Here is a 22,779-nt window from a genome sequence, read left to right on the forward strand (position 1 = left end):
AACAGCTTTTCCTGTGATACACAATACAAATTTAGGATAGCAACATTAACACAAATCCACGTGGCATGAACACGTACAGGCTGTATTAAACCCCAAAACGGTGCTGTTATCAGTGTTTTCCAATACAGCAGTGCTGCTCTATGCCATATAAAAGCAGTTATGAGCTGCATATTGTTTATAAGATATCAATGTGTCTTTGTTATATTTCACTAACATTCCTTCCAGGCAGAAGTTTGGATTTTTTTCATTACTTCTTTCAGTGTTATCTACACCATATCGCCTTCATCTGTGTACCCTGAGCCTGTTACTAAAATGAAGAATGAATGAAAATTGAAAGAATTTGCTTTTTCACTCTCTCAACATGGCAATACAATGTATGAAGGAGGAAATAATATTGCCTGTGGTAGAGCAACACAGGCTCTTTTGAGACCGACAAATTGTGATTTTATTCCAGCTCAGTACGCTCACACGAGCAGCTTCGAGCCATTGATGTCGGTTCCCACAACTACCGTTATTCCACATTCAATTCAAGGGACTCTAGGATATCACTTATTCCAAAAAGCAAAGGCAGCCATTGGGCAGTGACAGTGCAGTGATGGCCCCACATCCTTCCACAGCCTCCATCTGCACGGAGCTTTCATCTGTCGGTGAACTGGTCACTCTGCATGCATGGCCAAAGTACCACAATTCTGAACGTCACTGTGTTAAACCTGCTTCCTGTTTTTGAAAGACTGAGACATCAAGAGGCTTTTTTTTTTTTTCTTCTGCCAAAATGGTAGCTGTACTAAATATTGGAATGGACAAAATTAATGCAGGAAGCTTTGTTTCTGTAGCCTCCAACCATAATAAATGGTTATATCAGCAACACAGCTGATGCAATCAGGAAAAGATATGCAGTACACACACAGTAAGACTAGACTGAAGCATAGCAGGGGAGGAAGAGCAGTTCCTGTCTGGTCTTTTCTAATGATATCATTAAATTGTCAATTTCTCATTTTTGCACATAGATTCCATTTTAGAGTATGAGCTTTAATCTCACAACACCCTTTTCCACGTTTAGCAGAGGACTGGCTGTTAAGGGGAACAGCAGTGGCGGCTAATGCCCCACCCATCCCCATCTGCACCACCCATCCTGTTTCAAGTGTGTTCATACGTTTGTTTTGTGAATGTGTAACGAGCACCTCCCTCAACTCCACCGTTACCATCACTCTCCACAAGAGGCTGACCACTTCAAACTAAAAAAAAACTATTAGTGACAATTTAAGACAAACAAAGAAGCTGCTTCTGTCCTGACAGCTTCATCCCCATTTAGAAGTTCAACACAGTAATCTTCCTTTCATTGTTTAGCTGGGTGAATCCTTTTTGCCCTAATTCAGTGTGCTTAAACAAATGTGCGTTTTGCCCACTTCAGTCAGACAATTTTCAAATGAAGGATTTATTACATCAGCAGAATACAGTTAGAGTTTGGCTTCTAGGCTCCAAGCTCACGGCTCCCTGCAAAATATAATATTATATAACACACATGGAAACTGGGGTGGGGAGGTTACTGTATGAGTAAATATCCCTCAGAGCCGACAGGTGGATGCTGGGGTGGTGAAGGGGTCGAAACAGGGGGCAGAGACGTGCAGCACGCAGCGGCAACGCTGACATGTCAGACGGAGAGATGGGAAATTCCACAGCTTAAAATAAGATGTGATGAGAGTGTGGCGCGTTAGGCGCAGTCCAGGTAACCCGGCTGAACTAGCTCCCAGGCTTCACTCCATTTGGTGAGATCTGTGACTACAGGAAAAATATCTGGGATTCAGGGATGTTCCTCTCATGTCAAGATACACCACCATGAAACATGTCACCAATAGAATCATGTGTGGTTGTTCCTATTTTGATTCTTGGAAACAGCATATTTTAAAAAAAGGCCACATTTTAATGTTTTTCACAGCACCTGAAAAGAATTCTCTCTTCTCAGCTGGCATTTCAATTGCACACTAGTTTGCAGAAACAGTCGTTATAGAGAGCTGGTGGCGTCGGCTGCTGTGGATAGTTGTACAAAAAGCTCTTTTCTTTTTTTCTAAGAGCAAAGACATCAAGCTGGTAATAAAGCATTTATCGTTTTCTGCTGGTTAACATTGATTCATTAGTATATCGTATAGTTAGCTATTTTGCAATCAACATTACAGCAATCAGCAGCAATTAGTGAACAATCTGAAATGTTTTTCTGTCCTTTTATGTTTTATTTGCCTTGGAAGGATTTCGGTTTGGAACGCATGTGCTGATATCGCCGTTCCCGCTCTGCCAAATAAATAGCACTCATAAAACTCAGGCGTCTGCTGCACAGGATGGCAGGAAGTTTACAATAAATGTCTGGGTAAATCCACAAAAGACGGTGTTGCCAACTCTTCTCCAATGAAATACGCTAATGGCTGCTCAAAAAGTCACACAAAGAGGGTGAGGCAATGCCTTAATTTACATGTAAATTATGATCATGGGTGTTTATCATTAGAATGAAAGAATTTAAGGCATGAATTCAACATAGATGAATGTTTAAGTGGCGACTGAGTTAAAACTGTAATATGGAGATGTGACTGGTTGGAGGTAGAGAGAAGCGCCTCCTGTCAGAAGCTGTCCTTCTCTTGTCTTTCAGCCAGCTGACTAACACTCATCCAATGAACCTCAGTTTTGTCAGCAGTAGTTCAACGTGCTGTTTACCCTGCAAATGTACAACTAATTAATTTGTGGTCATGGCCAAAGATAGAGGCTGTCCAGCTCAGCGCGGGCCTGTGGCAAGGGTACTGACACTGAAGGCCACACTGGTTCCAGAAAGCTCTCCCTACACCTCCTTTTCTTCCCTGCCTCCCCTCTAAATGTGTTCCCTGAAGAAGAGAGGGGCTGTGTTTTTGCTCATGCTGCCGCAAATGGCATGTGGTTCACGAACGGTTTTCATTAGAGCAGCGAAAGTAACGGATGCAAATATGCATTTTAACTATGACAGATCCCTAGCTGCTATGTCTTTATGGACATTTTAGCTCTCTAAAAGGAGCTGAAAAACTAGTTTATAACAAAGCGGTGATCACTGAAAGAGAAGATAGCACAAAGGATGCAAGAATGCCTATAGCATTAAAGATCACAAACACTCACTGCTTTGTCATTTCAAGGCCTCATGAGAGATTGCTGTGTGCTCAGTTTCATCAAAAATAATGACAATTAGTACTCAAGAATGTCCCTAATCAGTGTTCTTTTACTACCATGACACTGAAAATAACACAGTGAGATTCTTGGAATGACTTACCTTGCAATTAGCAGTACGAGTCAATAGTGAGTATAGGTGCTTTCAGTCAAAATCAATTTGAACTTATTTTGAAGAGCTGTTTTAATCCTGGTTTTCAGTCCACCTCCAGTGTGTTCTGACAGGTTTCCACCTACTGCCCAATACACTGCAAACCATCAATTTTGCAGCTCTAATGGCAACAATGGGTAGCGGGAAGGCTGTCATTCCTATAATGACTGTGCTGTCATGAATATAATGGCTGTGCTGTTATGTTTTATGGACAGGAAGTTCACATTTTCCCACTGTGAACAGGAAGCACTGGAGCTGAGGGAAGCTAGCTAGGCTGGGCTGGAATTGCATTGCTTCTATGTGATTTTGTTGCTTTGCTGCAAGACTGAGTTGTTTCTGACTGTAAAAAGAAATAAAAAAATGTAAAAAAAAAAAAAAGAAAAAAAAAAGGGGGGGGTCTCAGTTAAAGTTGTGATGTTGCAGATACATAACCAGCTGACTTTGCTTGCGCCTTGCTGCTGTGAAGTCTTCATGTACCATTTTCTTGCCTTTTTTGGATCATTTTGGCATCAAACAAATCCCTCTGACACGAGGACAAAATGATCGCATGATCAGTCAAACTTCGATAGCATCAATAAGCCATATGTCAGTGAGTAATGTTACCTTGCATTAACACCCAATTGAAATGAGCCCTAATGATCTGGGACTGGCTTATCACTGGCAGCAGCAACACGACTTTGCAATCTGCCACAGGTTTGCCAAGTAAGGCACACTTACAGCAAGCTGATCATTACTGAAAGTAAGCCCCAAGGCCAAATGGAATAATGAATGCCCTCCTATACATTATTACACATCTTACCAAAAAGACATTAATCATCTGACACCGTATTCTGTTTTTACATGTATCTTTCCTTTAATGCAGTGACGTAATTAACACGACAGCCGTAGAAATGTTTGTGTACAGTGTGACAACAGCATTACAGCAGGAGAACGGTCCATCCTGGCTATAAAAAGTATTGAGCCTTCTAAATAAACTTTTGTATCCTTGTGCTCTACTCTGGGTTTTGTAGTAGTGGAGGATCACTTCACCAAATAAGGCACTGGAGAAATCACACAAAGACTCTTATACTACAAAGACGTTGTAGTACAATATATTGTGCCTCCTCCACTGTCCACAAAAGAATGAATTAGAAAGCAGCACTATTCAATAACCACGTTAATGACCGGGCATCTAATATCACGGGAAGAGGCTGCATTGTGCCCGAGCTCGTCATGCAATTGCAAATCTCAATTGCTTGCCTCTATTGATGTATGATGAGGAAATGCAAATCAATTCAGCAACACACTCTGCAGCATCAGCATCGCAGCTACAGAGCAACCACCAGGATTTTTAAGGCTTTTTTTTTTTTCTAAGAAAAAAAAAAAAAGGTGTGGAGGAGTCACAAGAGTGAGCGATGTAATCAGCAAGGCCATTCAACATGCCTGCCATCATTACTGCCAGTCGCAGGCCTCAGTGCCAGCGAGTCAGAGGGTAACCTATCCAGGAATACCTCTTCCAACTTTCACAAGATGAATTCCTTTGGAGATGCCATCTGTTTGTCTATCGCCCGAGTGCCACGTGCACAGGTTAGATTAAGTTATTGCTGCAGGCATGTCTCAAGGAGCCTCTGCAGTACTTTATTCATGTGTGTCTTCCTCACCTTTTTTTTTTTTTGTTTTGTTTTGTGTTTTTTTTTTTAATGAAGTGCCCCTCTGTGGACTTTAGTCAAAAGTTGCTTGAGCTGCAGAAGAAATTTGATCAGAGTGCAATGAGGTAGCTTAACCTCATCAAATCCTTCCATGAAGAGAGGCTAATATTTGAATATTTTTTCTCTCAGAGCTGCTAAAGAGGCAGTTTGGCACAATGCAATCTGAGAATCCAATAGATAGCTTTTTTTTTTTTTTGTAGGAGCCAATGGATATCTGGGTCTCCACTTCCATTTCCAAATGCAGAAACCTTTTTAAAATAGAAAGCTGGTTTCAATTTGCTACATCTTGTGTTGATTTCAGCTCTTTCACAAACTTAATGACATTTTAATCGGCATACATGGTGGGAGGGTGCTCCTGCGTTTTGGAATATGCGCACCAGTTCTGCCTACAAGCTTTTATCACATAAGTCAGGAGAAATTTAGCCAATGGGTGGGGCTTTCAAAACTCACCTGGCCAACTTTACAGTCTTCATTCATCCATGGAGCTGAATTGTGGAGTATAGAGGATTTCAGTAGTCTGACTGATTCTTAAAAACACTGTTTTGCACCGGGACCCAATTGCACATAAAATAAACCCACATAGTTACTCCATGTCCACATTACAAGTGTAAATGGGAAATATATAGCTGTAAACTTACATTTTTGCTGCTTCGGTATGCTGATTTTTCTTTGCATGTAGATGTGCGCCAATCACTATCTGATCTCCGTAGCTTTTATGGTGTGCCTTCCCTTTTGTTTGAATTTATATCCACGCTGGGCCTTCGAATTGAAATCCACTGCTTATATATGTGACTGCCAGCTATTCACTGAAACCCGCATCCTCAATCAAGTGGTTTGGCATTTGCAAAGAGGCGATTGTATTGTTTCACAGACAGACCTAATTGCTTCTTGAACCGTGGCTCAAACAGAAAACCAATATATACATAGTAAAAAAAAAAAATGTGTGTCAGGTACTTGTTGGGCTATAACGCGCCATAAAACACTAATGATTTTTTTTTTTTTTTTCCAGATCGTATGATGACAAGCATATTGGAAGTCCGCGCACATCAATCAAGGCTCACCTACCGGATGGTGCTGCTTTCGGATGCCACGCTTTCTCTCGACTGCTTGATGCAAAGTCCCTCAGATTTGGCCGCCCCTTTTCCCGCACGGGTCCTCCGGTGTCCTCCAGAACCAGGTGTGACCACAATCTCGCCTTGTTGTATTCCCATATGTTGTCGCCAGCGTAATTATGAACGCTCCAGTTGATCAGTGACTGGATACCCAGTGTGATCATGTGCTGCCAGCTCCTCTTTCTCTCTCCCTCTGTCTACTCTCTGTAACTGCTCCCTCCGCCCGATTATCTCCCCGCTGCGGCACTGGCTACATAGAAATACGGAGGAATAAAAACGTGCCTGACTCGCCGGCGAACTTGTGCGCCTTATTATGGTAATTAGTCACCGGACCGGTCCGTGCTTGCTCACGCGTGCATTTTTCCAAAATACGTTGGCTCTCAACTACATCTGCTATTTGCACTGAATAAATTGCCCCTGAGACGCTGTTTTTTTTTTTCTAAAAGAGGGAGAGAAAAAAAAAAGAGAAATCCACTCCAATGTGCCGACTGAGACTGAAGAAGAGGAGCAGAGGAGAGAGACTGAGGCGTAAAAGGATGGATAGGATTAAAGGAGAAGGAGGAGCAAGCTGAAACACATTTGTGAAAGCTTTTCTTCTATTTGACATTTGAATGAGAATGAATCATACCGTGTACATTTCACAAATCCTTATCTATCTATCTATCTATCTATCTATCTATCTATCTATCTATCTATCTATCTATCTATCTATCTATCTATCTATCTATCTATCTATCTATCTATCTATCTATCTATCTATCTATCTATCTATCAGGTCTGAGTCATTCCCTCTTTCTTTAACTGATGGAGGTTCTTTTTTTCTTTCCTTGTTCTCTATGATTAGATGATCATAATTAGAGCTCCACTCTGAGCTGGGAAGCATGTTTGCCAGTTAATGATTCTGTCCAACCAGGCACTGTTAGTCCAACCCTTGACAGGGAACATTTTTAAAGTGGCCCTCAAATCTGTTACAGTCCCCAGAGTGATGTGGCCCACAGCTCTCTGTGGGAGGAACTGAGCTGTGTGAGGACTGTGTACTGTGGAGCTCACTGGCAAGGCTGAGCTCAGAGCAGCTGCTTACATCTCAGTTGTCTATCTAAAACCACTACAGCTACAGAACTGTCCGTGAATCAGCTGGTTTGTTTAGGTTTGAGATGCCCCCAGCTCCCCTTATACTATATATAGGTAAAATATACTGTTTCTATAGTTTTCATATTGTTTCACGCCCCTAATTTATATTCCCCGGGAAATAGATTTTTACACATAAAAGGTTAACCTGTATGCAAAAATCGGTGGCTTTTATAAGTGCAGAGCAGCAGTCTGTTGCATTAATAGAATGATTCAGCAGGACCTTGAGCAATGAAAAATTCAGCTCCTCATAGTTTTCAGTGCCATCATACACTCCTGTGCTCACAGTGCATCAAATTTATGTCAGTGCTTCTCGGCGAAACAATTACTATAACATCTGAGTGGCAAATAAAGCCTGACAGAAAGGCAAGGAGGCCTGCAACCTAAACAAAACCTGTTTGAGTCGTGTTGTTTCTCAGCTCAGCGGCATCTCTTCACTCGATGCATATCTGTTGTGTTTGGAAATGTGCAGCTTGATAATCCTAATCTGAATGATGCCCACGGTGAACTCCAACCGAAGCTGCCATGCTTTCATAAAAATGCTGTGACATGAGCTTTGAGTAAGAAGCTAGTTTGTAGCTGTCAGAGTTGTTTATCAAAGACGCATGCCCCTGGCAAACAGTGTCAGCGCTGAACTGAATGTGCTCGCTGCCCTCAGACATGTGTCACAAGAAACATTACCCCATCATCAGCTGAGCTATCTGAGATTATGTGCATGTAAGCCATCGATGGGTGCAGTCACCACTGAGACTTTACTGGCAGGTCCAGAAAGTAGCTCTGCATTTGATTTTTTTTTTTCACAGCAGCTGTACAGTCAATTGGTAAGATGAGCAAAGCTTTATGGACTGTGTTCTTCAATTATGTGGTCGTCTGTGCTGCACGCTGACACACTGATAGCTCTACTACAACAGCTGCATTCCACTGGATAATATCAGCTATCTTGTTTTAGTGCATAACTTGCAGTTGATGTGGGTGTGCAGTAGTTTGCATCTTTACAAATGCATTTTAGCTACCAGGCCCATTGAATAGTCTGTATTAAATGCATCTCTTTGTTATCTTACAGGCTAACTCCATAGTTTGTTTTATGTTAAGGCTGATAGTGTTGCTGTTCTGGAAGACTGTGTGTATTTGGCTCTTACTGAATGGCTAAATGTGATCATTGTAATCATCCTGCAGATTTAGTGAGCGCTTGAGTGTTGTGTGATGTTCTTAAGATGAAGATGCACGAGGTCTAGTGGGTTAAATTTGTAAGGCTTAAAAAGAACCATTTGAAACACCATGGTTTTTGTTCTAGGGCTGTTCAAAATATTCTGTCTGACAGAGTCTTTTTAGCTCCCTTCCCACTCCCATTAAACCACCTTTCTTCTCATTGGCTGTCTCTTGTAAACAGAAGGTTTGAACAGCAGGTGGGCAGGGCTTCTGTGCTCACAGCCAGAGCTGTGTGCCAGAGATGACCATATTAGGGGTATCCACTCTCATTGGCATCATACTGATCCCAGAGTCTGAAGCCTGAGCTCTCAGTGGTTACTTGCACATACTCTGACCTCCCTGCTGAAACATTCACTATGTTTAATATGAGCATCCACTCCTCTAAAAGTATGTGCGCCAATATATATATGACAGAATATGATAAAGCATAATAGGTCCCCTTTAAACAAACCAGAGTAGTTTGCATTAGTTTATATTATTATGGCTGTTTTCAGTATTCTGCTTTATAGCCTTAAGATGTAATGAACAATATGGTGATTGAGATAATAATGCTCAAAGTCACCTTTCCCCTTAATCTGTAGGAGTGCCCAGCCAACGTCCAGGATTCAGAAAAGGAGTGAATATAATGTCTGACCCCCTTGTGACATTCACTTCTTCTTTTTTTTCTCTCCCACCGCCGTTTCTCCGCATCTACGCCACGTTTCTTCCCTTATCCTCCCTCTCCATGGCGTCTCAGTGGGAGTGGGAGTGTAATTACGCAGTCAGACGGTGTTTACAGACGCAAAAGCGCCTTAATTTATTCCAACAGTTAGCAGTAATTCCCTAGTTTAATTTATAGCTCCTCCACCCAGTGGGAAAACGAGAGAAGCAGATAGTGAGAACGAGGGGGAGAGAGCGGGAGCATATGGACATTATATTACAGAATACAGTTGACTACAACTTCTACAAGGCACGCGCACACACATAAAAGCCATCACTGGCGATTTTACTGCACATTTAGGTTGTTCTTTTTCCAATCTGTGGTGGGGTTTAGATTGCTGTCACAGTGGAGGGAATGCAAACAAAAGATTTTCATGGTTGTGTTAGTTGTAGCTGCAAGCTGTTTGCAGTGTTACTGTTAGCAACCATTATCGTCCTGCTCTTATGCATGAGGCTTAAGCGGACAGCAAACCGATATTCTTGCCAGGTCTGTCTGTAAAGCATGTAAAACAAGGAGGGAAGCTTTATTTAGTTTGCCCTGACTGTCATTTATTCAACACTATGCGTGAGTAACAATTCAGTGTTACCAGTGTGTCACACGTCTCTTCTTGTGAACACATTTTCAGCTTGTTTCAGACACGACTTACCGTGAACATGGGCTCTTATCAGAACAAATGTGCATTTACTGTGTTTTCTTAATGTACCCCCCCCCCCCCCCCCCCCCCCCCCCCAAAAAAAAAAAAAGCTGTGAAGACTGGTTAGAAAGCTGGCATTGATTGCATTCATACTGCCGCCTCACAACAGCTACAATGGCTCTTATTGACTTTTTGGAAAGTATGTGCGGCAAGGTACAAAACCTTAATGACCGCACCAAAAGACTTATGTCAAGATACCAAAGAAAAACAGCCTGCTGAACTGTAGCAACTGGCGCGGAAACACGGCTCTCCGTCCTCGCCATGAAAGTGCAGTATTGATGTGGTAGTTGAGTGCAATTTAAACAAGTAGAACGGAAAAGGAACAAGTCAGAAACAGACAAGAAAGCATGAACCAAACCTTCCTCAGAACTCAAAGCTGCCGTCGAGGCAGCAAGGAATGCGCTGTGAAAACTTTAAAACTCACGACAAATCCTGTAGCCAGATTGAGCCTACTTAAAGAGCCTTACATTGATACAGATTCTAAATAAAGCATTGCATCCTGGACTGTATGCACTCCTCAAGTCATGCTGCTATCATGCAAAGAGAAAACACAGATAAACCCCAGCTTCTACATATTGAGCCACCTGATTTATTATTATTATTCATTGTGCTTAAATCCTCATACAAAGGTAAGTTGTATCTAATGTAATTCTAGAGTAGGCTTAAATTTCTGGCTAGCCAACACTACACCGAAGCGATAATAAAGCTGTTAATAGGAGTGCCAGAGTCAAAGCCACAGAGGGCTGACAATGAATGTAACACATTTTCCCGAGTGGTTATAATTCTAATTTATAACAGAGAAACGCATATTAAAGAAACGAGGAAGAGAGAAGGCAGAAATATGGTTATACTTTCCTGCAGGTTTTTAGTGAAAACAGAGACACTGACCGCCATGCTAACTGGCTACACGTGGCTTCTCCAATAATGAACCGCCAATGAGGAGTTGACGTAGCGCTGGGCAGCGCCACTTGTTCTGTCACCACAAGGAAAAGAGAACCAGCTCCACAGCAGACATGCACATAAGCATGCTGCGTTCTGCATGGGAAAAACAAAATGATCATGTGCACTTCAGCAAATAAGCTGCATCTGTCACGGGTCACACATGTCAGCAGCAAAACCACACGAGTGTGGCAAAGAGCTAGCTCGTCTGGCAAGGCTGCCAGATAATCATGCCAGACTCAATGTTACTGGATTGTCCTGATGAGCCAGCGGTCAGCACACAGCGTGTAGCTGTGTTTTAAGCATAGTGGAAATACTGAGATAAAATAACAAAAGGAATCTGAGACTCTCTGTTTGCCTCTGTATGGGTGGAAGATATTTGGAACCCCTTCAAAACATGACAATTGTACTTATTTCATAATTAATTGCTACAAATAGAAAGCATGAAGAATATTAGACTGAAGCCACCTGTTTCTAACTCGACACTCCCAGATGTTTTTCATTTTCACACTTATAGTTTTCAGCAAGACTGACTTTCACTGATTTCTCAGATCTTGTGCAGCACCTTCTGGAGCCATGAAGGGCTTTATACAATCTTTCTTACAGTAGTACTTTTCAGCAACACAAAACAGACTTTGATGTTCAAAATAAGAGGCGTTCCCTTTTGCACTTTTTCTCAATTGCTTTGGCGCATTCCTCGCAGCATTTTTGAAGTTCTCAGCTCTGAAGATGCATTTCCCAAAAGAAAGCCATGCAGCAAAACGCTAGACGAACTGCAAAGTAGCTTCACTCAAAACTCAAATCCATTTCATCAAATTTTTGTAGCAATGAAAGATCCTTTGTCAGCATGAAGGAAAAGTTCTTTTGACACTGTGTTAAACCAAGGTGATAAAATGTTTAGATATGTTTTCAGAAGGTTTTAAAGGGGCATTTAAATCTGCACATGTTGTAAGTGAGGAACGATCAGACAATACAGTAAACTATAGTTCCAGCAGTAACAGGAAGAAAAAGTACACACTGACAGTACATTCCAGAAAGCGTGGCCAGTAGAAATAAAGCGTAGACCTACTATGTGAAAAAAGTACTGCAATAACCAAACAGAGCTTGGAATCACTGGACTGGATTCTCATCAACCTGACAGCTGATGGGAAGAAGAGCTCTTTATGCCGCATCCATCTTCTCCACTCTTCCCTCTTTTGTCTTCTCTCCTTGCCACAGATCCTTGCTCCTCTTCCTCATCAGTGGGGAAGACCCCATGAAATGTTTATTTGAGCAGGCTCCTCCATGTTTGTAACTCGGTTGCACTCTAGTTTTACAGAGTAGACAGCTTTACAGTACTCACATGTCATGATTTACACCTGTTAGATGGACTCTTCTGCATGTGATACAATGAAATGATCTGAGTATATATAGAGATTAAAAAAATATTCACCTGAAACACTGTTTTAACCACAGAGACAAAAACATCAGTAACTGTTCAGACACTGTGCATTTGCCTAAATTTACTCAAACATTTGCAAATTCCAAAAAAAAAAAAAAAAGAAAAAATCTTCTTTTTGATGAGCACAAGTGTCAAACTGTTGGAGGAGTTCACATATTGCTTTGACCACTTCAGCCGCTGTTTGATTGAGCCAAAGCAAATGAGACAAGCCAGTCTCAATAATGTGGCCACTTAGTGAAGTGAAAGGGAAATCTGGGCTCTTGAACTGAGCCCAGATTTCAGAACAGAATGCAAAAATAAAATGCAGATCTGATCTGAGCTGAGCAGAAAATGTTCACTGCTTTACCCAACCTTCCATAACACAAAAGGAGAACTCTCCCCTTTTATCACAACCTTTTCTCACTAATCATTTTCATGCAGTCCTTTAACTACAGTTCTACAGCACTGCACAAGCGTCACCCCTCATTTCTTTGTATTTTGCTTCAAAGGAGGCAGACTTTCTTTTAATTTTTTAAGTGGTCTTGAGGAGTAGTTCTCCAGGCTTTCTGGAGGTCTTTCAGAGTTTTTGGACATTGGCTGCTTTTTCACTCATTTTCAGTCCAGTCCTTCTACCTGACCATTTTCAGAGGAATGTTTTTTGTTAATCCACTTAGCACCAACCTATGAATCATTCAAGTGTAAAAAAGGCACCAAACTCAAGAGACGTGTCAGTGTTTTGTCTACACATAACAGACAATTTAGCAAAGAATCTATTTTTAAATTGTATCTTCAGGCACTTTGTTACTAGCAGCCTGTCACCAAAACATAATTTGTTCCCATTTCTTTAGCTGAATGTAGAAAAAAATACCAAAGATAACACAGTTTGACAGGCATGAAATAGCATTTTTGCACCAGCAAGATGATTCCCAAAGAGCTGTTAGCCAAAAACTTGGCATGTCTCAGCATGGTGTGCATGCAGCCCTAACAAAGCTACCTATAGCAGATGGACAATATCTGAAAGTCACGTCCTTAAGAGAAAAAAAAAATCCAGCAAAGACCTGACACAGGACATGAGAAATCCATCAGATTTCACATGGTGGATCTGGTACCATCTGTCTGATTAGCAGCAGCTTCATTTTTCAGCATGATAATGAGCCCAAACACAATGCCAATGCAGTAAAAACATACCTGGATAGAAAAATACACAGTGAAATACTGTCAGTCATGGATCGGCCTCCCCAGAGCCCAGACCTCAACATTATTGAAGCAGTGTGGGATCATCCTTACAGAGAACAGAACAAAAGGCAGAAACATCCAAAGAAGAGCTTTGAATGTCCTTCCAGGAGCCTGAAGAACTATTCCTGAAGACTGCTTAAAGAAATTACAGAAAGCTGCCTCAGAGAGTTCAGGCTGGGCTGAATAATAAAGGTGGTCATATTAAATATTTACTGTGAACCTCATTAGAATTGTACAGACTCTGTTTTTTCCCTATACCGTTTCCATGTTCCAATGAATAGCTGGACCTATTTTCCATTTCCCCAGAAGGAGGTGGCTCGAGACTTTTGCACAGTACTGTATATCCAGTTAGAAAGCCTCTAAATAACCTAAGTTCAGTCTACAATGTGACTCATCTGATGATTAATTACATGACTAAAGTCAGTCTTTTATGAGCATGCACGGACATCTTAAATGGCACATTTACTCTTGAGAAAACTGAATAGATGAAAGAGTTGGCTTGTGGTATCCAGGAATTAGGCCAGGTGTGTATTATGTAAAATACAACACGTGAGAACTTTTTAAATGCTGTGTTTCTTCTTATTTACTCCCTCTGGGAAAATTTTTTAAAAAGAAGTGTAAATCATATAGTTAGTTTTGCACAAAACCCCTGAAGGTTCAGTACCAGTACCTCATAAAACACAATCACAGAATAATTTGTGGATAATACATTTAGTGTACAGCCTGTGAAGCTTGAAACAGTGGGCCATTTCACAGCCAGTTTTACTATAAATGGCTCAAAGTCTTCTTCATCTTAAACACATTTACATATTCAGAGTTGCTACAGCATAAAGATTAAAGAACTAAAGGTGCAATTTTCCTACCTGTCACATCATCCAGTTTTCAACAGCGAGATAAAACTGAGGAAAGTATGTAACAGTCAAAGGAGTCTCATTCATTTGAAAGTAAATAGGTTTCGTGAGAACCATAACAATGTCAGCTGTTCAAGCATATCACTTCTTTATGGAGCCTCAAACTATAAAAACTATCACTCTCTCCTCTCTGTCATTTGCATTTCACCGTTCATCCTCCATTAAAATCGCTCATCTGGGTACAGCTTCTCTTAAGAGACGCGCAGAATAAGCAATAGATGGGTAAACCATGTCATTACTTAAACAGGAGGGAAAAGAAAAATCTCATTTGTGGATGAAGAATGTGATAAACGGGCATGAAAGGAAGAAAGGTCCTTAAAATGTTCATTTCAGACTTTAATATCCCTTTTTTTCTATTCATGCAATCAACAAGCCATCTAACTGTGCTACAAAGGGTAGTGATCCATTACAACGTGAGAACAGTCATTCTGACTAGATGAACTGAGTCAGACCACTCAACTAAACACGAAGCAGCTGTCAAATTCAACTCAGATGACACGAGCTGCCAACTAAAAAATGGAAATCCTAATATGCTTCGTATATTTTGTTTGTCCTTGGGGGCAATTTAATTATATTTATAAAACTTGTGTTGGCCTCATTTATTACGCCTGTCCTTGTTTCCCCTACTTCCCTAAATGCATCTTCCTGGTTGCAGAGAGAGAGGAATTACAGTCATGCCATACTTCAGCGGGCGGGGGGGTTACTGTCAACACTCAGTGCTACTCTTGTTTTGCCATACAGTGTGGCATTTTCTCCCCCAGGACTCACCTAAGCACAACCAAATATTTACAGAGGCGCACATTCTTAAATCCACATTGTAGTTATCATTTGTACCCTGCAGAGGCAGATGTGAAACATTCTTGGCACACTTGAGGTTGACACAGCAGGACTGGAGAGCTAGAGAGAAAATGAGAGGATGGGTGAGAAAAATTCAGGGTTTGGGCAGAGCATCAACACATACAGGCGGGCCGGTGGATAGTGAGAAGTCTGCTAATACTGTGTATATTTTTTTATTTTAAATGATTCAAATGAAAATGATGTCAGGCCGTTGAATGGCTGTTATCAGTTATACAGCCAGAAGGTGCACTGTTTAGTCGGCTCTTATCATTTATTAGAAGAGATCAGGAGATTACAATGGGAGACATTGGTGATAAATAGTAAATTTATAGCTAATTTAACTTTAATTTTTGCTTTGTTTGTTTTACTCTTAAGCAAAAATAATAGTAAAGTTTAGTAATTGGTTACTAATTGGCCAAAAGCCACAATGTGCTATGCGTGAGATGCCAGCAGTTTTGATTAGGCATGATTATTTGAACATAATTTATAACATTTCTAATAGTTAGTAAATATTAATTATCATTTCATTGTTTAGCAGTAAAATAACAGTTTCTAAAGTGTAGTTAATGATCAATTTACAATTCATAGACAATGCTGTACAATGTGTTACAGAGACACATTGCGATGCTGCAAAGAAGGGCGTGTAAAATAGGTTAGGAAAGGTGCTAGTGTATGAAAATTAAATGACACACCAACTAAAACTAAAACTAAAACTTGCTGTAGTTGTAACAAAAGTTCGATAGGCAGGTCTTAAACTCGTGTCAAATGTGTTTAGGCTTTGTCCTGCCTCCTAGTTTTATTGTTGTTCTAACCTGGAAACCCTCTGCCCAGAATCTCCGTTTTGCAGAGCAGAATGATTATAGTTGAACGAGGCAACTACTATTTGAAAGCTACCTACTAGATGCCCCAGGAGCCCACCTACTGGGGTTAGGTATTTTACTGATAACAGCCATTCAATGGATGGGCAACTATGATTAGTACATACTTGTGCTATGCTATAAAGCTGCATTGTCATGTGAACCTGATAAGAATGTATTAGAGGAGCTGCTGCACTGGGTAAAATGTTCCTTCATTACAACCAATATGGACACATTTAATCCTAAATGTATCCTATACTTCAAGCTCATTAGTGTTCTAAATGTGTATTAATCAGCTCCTGTACTTTAAAGCACGGTGTCCATCTGTTTGAGGAAGTCATTCAGCATTTTTAAACTCTATAGATGTGAAGTGCCAGGACATAAAGGTCAGCATACACCCAGAGACGGACTGACCTGGACTGGTTTTGTTTTATTTTTAATAGTTTTCTTACAACAATGAAAATATCCCCAGTGTGTCCTTTAATGGTAAATAGAGGGGGAGTTATTCTGAGCCTAAAGCTCATTCTCCCCAAAAGCTATAATCATTGTTGGTTTTCAAGCTAAATTACTTATCAAAGATTCCTTGTTGATGATTTCCAATTAATGATCTAATTTTCCACACCGCTGGGCTGACTTACCCTGCCCCACAGCATACGGGACAGAAATACTGGAGGCAGGGAAGGGAGACTAAATTTACCACACAAGCATATTGACGGGGTGTGTGCCAGCATTAACAGGAAATCCTCTCTCCTTACACACTAGAAGTATCCCACTCCCATAACTCACATACAGTACTTTTTTTTTCATGACTGTACACTTACAAACAAAACTCTCTTGGAATTAAGAATTGATAAATGGGCTACACATACCAGGGAAATCCAGAGACAGGCTGAATTATGAGTCAAAGACTAGACTGTTTACTTGAGTCCAGCTCAACTGAAGCCAGTTATGTGTCTCTCAGCTCTCTACGAGGTGACCTATTGTGGGGCTACCACATTCATCTATCAGTGAACAGAAAATTAATTTGATCAAATTACTGATAAATTTAAGCCATTTATAAAACAGTTACTTAATAACAGCCATACCATTAGGCAGTTATTGCTGCATGTATGCTAAGAATTGTATGTTTTGGTGTTTTCTATCATTGAAAATTGCTTCCACCTGGTTATCTACTTTTGGTCTTAGCTCTTGGGTAGTGTATGTAACAATATCGTTCTCTATTCTTCTAACCTGTGATGAGTATTTGTTACAATTTTATGTTCAACACTTTATCAGATGTAAACTTTTAGTTTGTTTACACTGCTAGTTTTGACAGCTTGTGGTTGTTATGAAGCTTATTTATGAACCCTGTAACGCCAAGTGTATCATATTTGATACGTGAGTTTTGGAGACCTCTACATCATAAGTGTGATTATTTTCCCCTGTAAAGCCCAAATACTGTAAATTGCACAAAAAATGCCTAATCTAGCAAAAATGATACAAAATAAAACTCACTTTTGGGACCTTCTGACAAATTTTTCAATTACTTCAATTCAATTTAACTTTATTTATATAGCATCAAATCACAACAGCAGCTGCCTCAAGTTACTTTATATTGTAAAGTATAGATCTTACAATAAATACAGAGAAAACCCAACAGTCAAATGAGCTATGAACAAGCACTTGGTGACAGTGGGAAGGAAAAACTCCCTTTTAACAGGAAAAAAATTCCAGCAGAACCAGGCTCAGGGAGGGGCAGTCATCTGCCGCGACTGGTCGGGGGTGAGGGAAGAGAGCCAGAGATGAATGATAATTAATGATTAAATGCAGAGTGGGATATAAACAGAGTGAAAAGAGGTGAATGAAAAAAAAACATTCAGTCCATCATAGGAATCCCCCAGCAGCCTAGGTCTATACTGTAGCAGCATAACTAAGGGATGGTTCAGGGTCACCTGAACCATCAAAACGGAAAGTTTTAAGCCTAATCTTAAAAATAGAGAGGGTGTCTGTCTCCTGAATCCAAGCTGGAAGCTGGTTCCACAGAAAAAGGGGCCTGAAAGCTGAAGGCTCTGCCTCCCATTCTACTCTTAAGTATCCTAGGAACCACAAGTAAGCCAGCAGTCTGAGAGCGAAGTGCCCTGTTGGGGTGATATGGGACTATGTGGTCTTTAAGATAAGATGGGGCCTGATTATTCAAGACAATGTATGTGAGATGAAGGATTTTTAATTCTATTCTGGATTTAACAGGGAGCCAATGAAGAGAAGCCAACATGGGAGAAATCTGCTCTCTCTTTCTAGTCCCTGTCAGTACTCTAGCTGCAGCATTTTGGATCAGCTGAAGGCTTTTCAGGGAGCTTTAAGGACAGCCTGATAATAATGAATTACAATAGTCCAACCTAGAAGTAATAAATGCATGAATTAGCTTTTCAGCATCACTCTGAGAAAGGATGTTTCTAATTTTAGAAATCCTGCACAAATGCAAAAAAGCGGTCCTACATATTTGTTTAATATGTGCATTGAAGGAAATGCCATCCAGATTAAGTATCTGGTTTGACACCATGTTTCTAAGATTTGTGGGGCTGAGTACAAGAACTTTAGTTTTATCTGAATTTAGAAGCAGGAAATTAGAGGTCATCCAGGCCTTAATGTCTTTAAGACATTCCTGCAGTTTAACTAATTGATGTGCATCATCTGGCTTCATGGATAGAGAGCTGGGTATCATCTGCATAACAATGAAAATGTAGTGTATGGGAGACCTTCTAATAATGCTGCCTAAGGGAAGAATACTTAGTGTAAATAGAACTCCAGTTTCAAAAAATTAGAATTTTCTGGCAGTTCGTGTTTCAGAAAATCCTACCACGCATGGCCCAGTACCAACCATCTGCATGTCCTCCTTTACTACATCCATGAATCTTCTCTGTGGTCTTCCTCTTTTCCTCCTGCTTAGCTGCTCCATCTTCAACATCCTTTGCCTAATATGATATGCACATGTGCAAACCATCTCAGCCTCGCCTCTTTAATGGTGTCTCCAAACTGCTCAACCTGAGCTGTGATGTACTCATTTCTTATCTTGTCCATTCTGGTCACTCCCAGTGAAAATCTTAACATGTTCAGCTCTGCCCCCTGTTTTTTTTTTTTTTTTGTCAGTGCCACCGTCTCCAAAGCATCATTACTGCCATCTTCCCTTTTACTGTTACCCTTCTGTCACAAATCACCCCTGACACCCATCTCCACCCACTCCACCCTGCCTGCACTCTCTTCTTCACCTCTCTCATGCACTGCCCATGGCCTTGGTATTTGATAGAGGTATTTGAACTCATCCACCTTCACTATCTCTACTCCTTGCCACCTTTCCACCTGTTTTCCTCTCATTCACACGCATGTATTCTGTCTTGCTTCTACTGACTTTTATTCCTCTTCTCTCCAGAGCATACCTTCACCTCTCCAGACTGTCTGGCAGTTTCCCTCAGCACTACAGCTCTACTTTCCCAGTCATCTAGTAACTCTTCTGTACCACCCAGAGCCTGTCTCAACTCCTGCCTGATTTCTGTGCAACATTCTTCCTTTTTCAGCTTCCACCACTTAATCCTTCCCTCTGCCTTCATTCCCTTCCTTTTCTTGATTTTCAAAGTCATCCTACAGACTACTGTCCATGCTGCCTAGCCCCTGACATCACCTTGCAGTCTCCTATCCCTTTCAGATTGCACCTGCTGTACAACTTTGTGTACCTTTCCCCACCTCATATGTTACCCCATGTTCACCACAGCCATTTTTGCTCAATCCACCACCATCTATCTTTTGTATTCCTTTCCTTAACACCATACCTACCCAACACCTCTGTTCCCTTCACCTGCATGTCCACTGATGTCTGCTCCAGTCACCACTCTCTCCCGCCTTGGGACACTCTTTACCACTTCATCCAACTTACTCCAGAATTTCTCTTTCCCTTCTAACTGAGATTCAGCCTGTGGGGCACACACACTGACAACATTCAACATCACCTCTTTGATTTCCAGCTTCAAACTCATAATCCTGTCTGACACTCTCTTCACCTCCACAGCACTATTTACATGCTCTTCCTTCAAGATTACCTCTGCTCCATTTCACTTCTTATCTACACTATGGGGGAACAGTTCAAATCCACTTCCGACGTTCTTGGCTTTGCTTCCCTTCCACCTGGTCTCCTGCATACACAATAACTCTACCTTCCTTCTCGCCATCATATCAGCCACCTGCCTCCCTTTACCAGTCGTAGTTCCTACATTTACATGTAAAGTCCCTCCTCTCATCTCTTCACTTTTGCTTTCCTTCTGTCTCGCTACCTCCAAACACACCTTTCCTCTTTCCTCTTTGTCTTCAGCAAACACTAGCACCCTGTTTGCCAATGGCACCAGATCTGGTTGCTTTTAATTGGGGCCCCAACCAATCCAGTATGAAAATCTCATTCTTAATTATCTGCATGTTTGATTTGGCAAAGGTTGTATGCCAAATGCTCTTGCTGGTGCAATCCTCCCGATTCATCTAGACTTGGGGTTCTGAAAAAATAGCTAATCAACCCTAAAACACTTATGTGAGTTTGGTAACACTATTCACTCTCACTGTCACATGGGTGAAAATCACTCAACATTAGCGTTCTAGAGTTAATAAAGACAAAAGAAAATATCTGCAATATGTTTTGTCATCTAATATTCTCTATGTGCAAAATATCAGCACTAACAACTGAAATTTAGCTGCACAAAACAGAACTAATTTAACTTTTACCAAGCACTGACTTTTTACAGCAGAAACAAACTTTCTGACTTTTTAGCAACAGACAGATTAGCTCCCATTTTTACATCTTTCACTTTCTTGTCCTTTTTGTGTTCTGCAAGTATGCTCTTTAAGCTAAGTGCTCTACTTTTCCTCAGGAATCTTCAGCCTTAAATTATATATATTTGAAAAAAAAAAAAAAAGCAGAACCAGGCTATTTGTATAAGACTTAAGAAATTAAGTTGGGGCTGATAAATCATGAAATTAGTCCAGCCTTAAACAAAGTGGATGGCAAAAACTAAACAGAAAGTAGTGACTATTTATTGAGTTTGCTTGTAAGAAACTAGAGGATCAGGTACAGCAAGGTGCTAAGCTGTAAGTTAACAGTGAAAAATCTTCTTGGGTTGTGGAAGACAGAAATGTTCGACACCTTTCAAACGCTTTTATCTGAAGAAACCGTTCCAGTGTTACAGCACTTGCTCTTCCAGCAAGAACCAGCAGGGAGAGAAAATAAGTGTAGCTATTGATCCAGTGATCTCCTCTGCATGTGGGCAGGGAGTCATGAGTGCAATGCAGGCCTTTATTTCCCCTAACCTACATGAAACAGTTTTATGGCAGAAGGAGGCAGAAAGGCCTTGGAGTTAGCAAGGAGGTCAGAGCTGCGTTCAGCTCCCTGGTGCAGTAAATGGCTTCATGCCAAGCTGTGAGCACAGCTCTGGATGTTGCTGTTGTTGATTTTCTGTCACACCTTTCTCATCTGCCTTGCCCAGTGCAACATCTGCCAGAACTTCAACAGGATCAAAAAGGTCATTAGGGAACGCTGTCCCACCTTTTAGACCTGAATGCTTACAGTAAATGACCTCAGCGTTGGCTTTACTAACTGGACTTTTTAAATTCAATTAAGGATGACTCAGTTTAAGCCAGAGAAGCTGGCCTCTGTTCCAGCAGAGTTTTAGATAAGGCCTGCTCTATTTATTTTTCTTTTGCATTATCATCGAAACCCATGCAAAGACCAAAACCAACAGTGTTTTTCGATGCTTTCACGTCTCACCTCTTTGGTTCAGGAAATTGGTCTGAAGCCAAATGGTCCAGCCTCAGTATACTGTGTAGATTTATATGCTGTTTTAGAATAAAAGTGAAAGTATGTGATAAATCTGCCTGCTGGTAGCAGTCTGGTAGCTGATTTGCATGTTAACATAAATCCTTAAATGGCAGGAATTGTAACACATAATGTGCATTTGAATCAATAAGCGGTTTGATCCTTTATTCAACCAGAAACAGTTCAAACTGCAGCCGGTTGAGGCAGAGCGCATGTTTCCTTAAGAAGCCTGTTTTTTTAGCCTGTCTTCACCTATCATTCATAACATATGGCCCACTGGCAGCCTACTTTAGTAACCTACAAATAATTTTCATAATCAGCTATTTTTTTGAGCTCTTTATGCCACCACGATTTTGAACATGCACATAAGAAGTGTTAAAATGCAGACTGGCCTGCAGTAACTCACAGGGATTACTCACAATGATGTGTCCTGATGACACAGGATGAGATCACTGAAACAGTCCAAACTGTGGTCTGATACAGACATGATGTGTTTGCAGAAAGTCAGTGTGAATATGAACTGTACCAGAAATCTTTCATATCAAAGATTTGATCATGTTCCTCGCATCTCCATAGGTTAATTACCAACAGGTCAGTTTCCTGATTGGGTATAAACAGATTATTGCAGTCAGGTTTCATATATAAGACACAGAAATCCTCGTATGGGCTCTGGAACACAAAATTCTTACAGCTTGTGATCAGTTAGCAGTTCAAAAGCCAGCATTTGTGATAATATTAGTGTGCATTAGCGGAAAACAATCAACTCCCCCACGTTTGCTGAGATGTCCTGCGGGACTTCAGTTCCAAATAACTGAGATATATTTCTCAATAAATAAATATTCTTGACTTGAACATTTAATATGTTGTTTTCAATAATCTCTGATAAATAC

At 40.8% G+C, this 22,779-nt stretch overlaps 1 protein-coding gene across 1 annotated transcript in view; it reads right to left on the reverse strand.

Moving 5' to 3' along the window:
- flrt1a (fibronectin leucine rich transmembrane protein 1a) overlaps positions 1-6,310 on the reverse strand; it is a 40,711-nt gene extending 34,401 nt beyond the window's left edge. Inside the window, exon 1 of the mRNA XM_030746634.1 lies at positions 6,085-6,310. The gene's annotated coding sequence lies outside the window, so the exon portion shown is untranslated. The remainder of the gene's footprint in view (positions 1-6,084) is intronic.
- Positions 6,311-22,779: the final 16,469 nt, after the last annotated feature.

This window comes from Archocentrus centrarchus, chromosome 14, assembly GCF_007364275.1.
Source record: "Archocentrus centrarchus isolate MPI-CPG fArcCen1 chromosome 14, fArcCen1, whole genome shotgun sequence".
Taxonomy (NCBI): domain Eukaryota; kingdom Metazoa; phylum Chordata; class Actinopteri; order Cichliformes; family Cichlidae; genus Archocentrus; species Archocentrus centrarchus.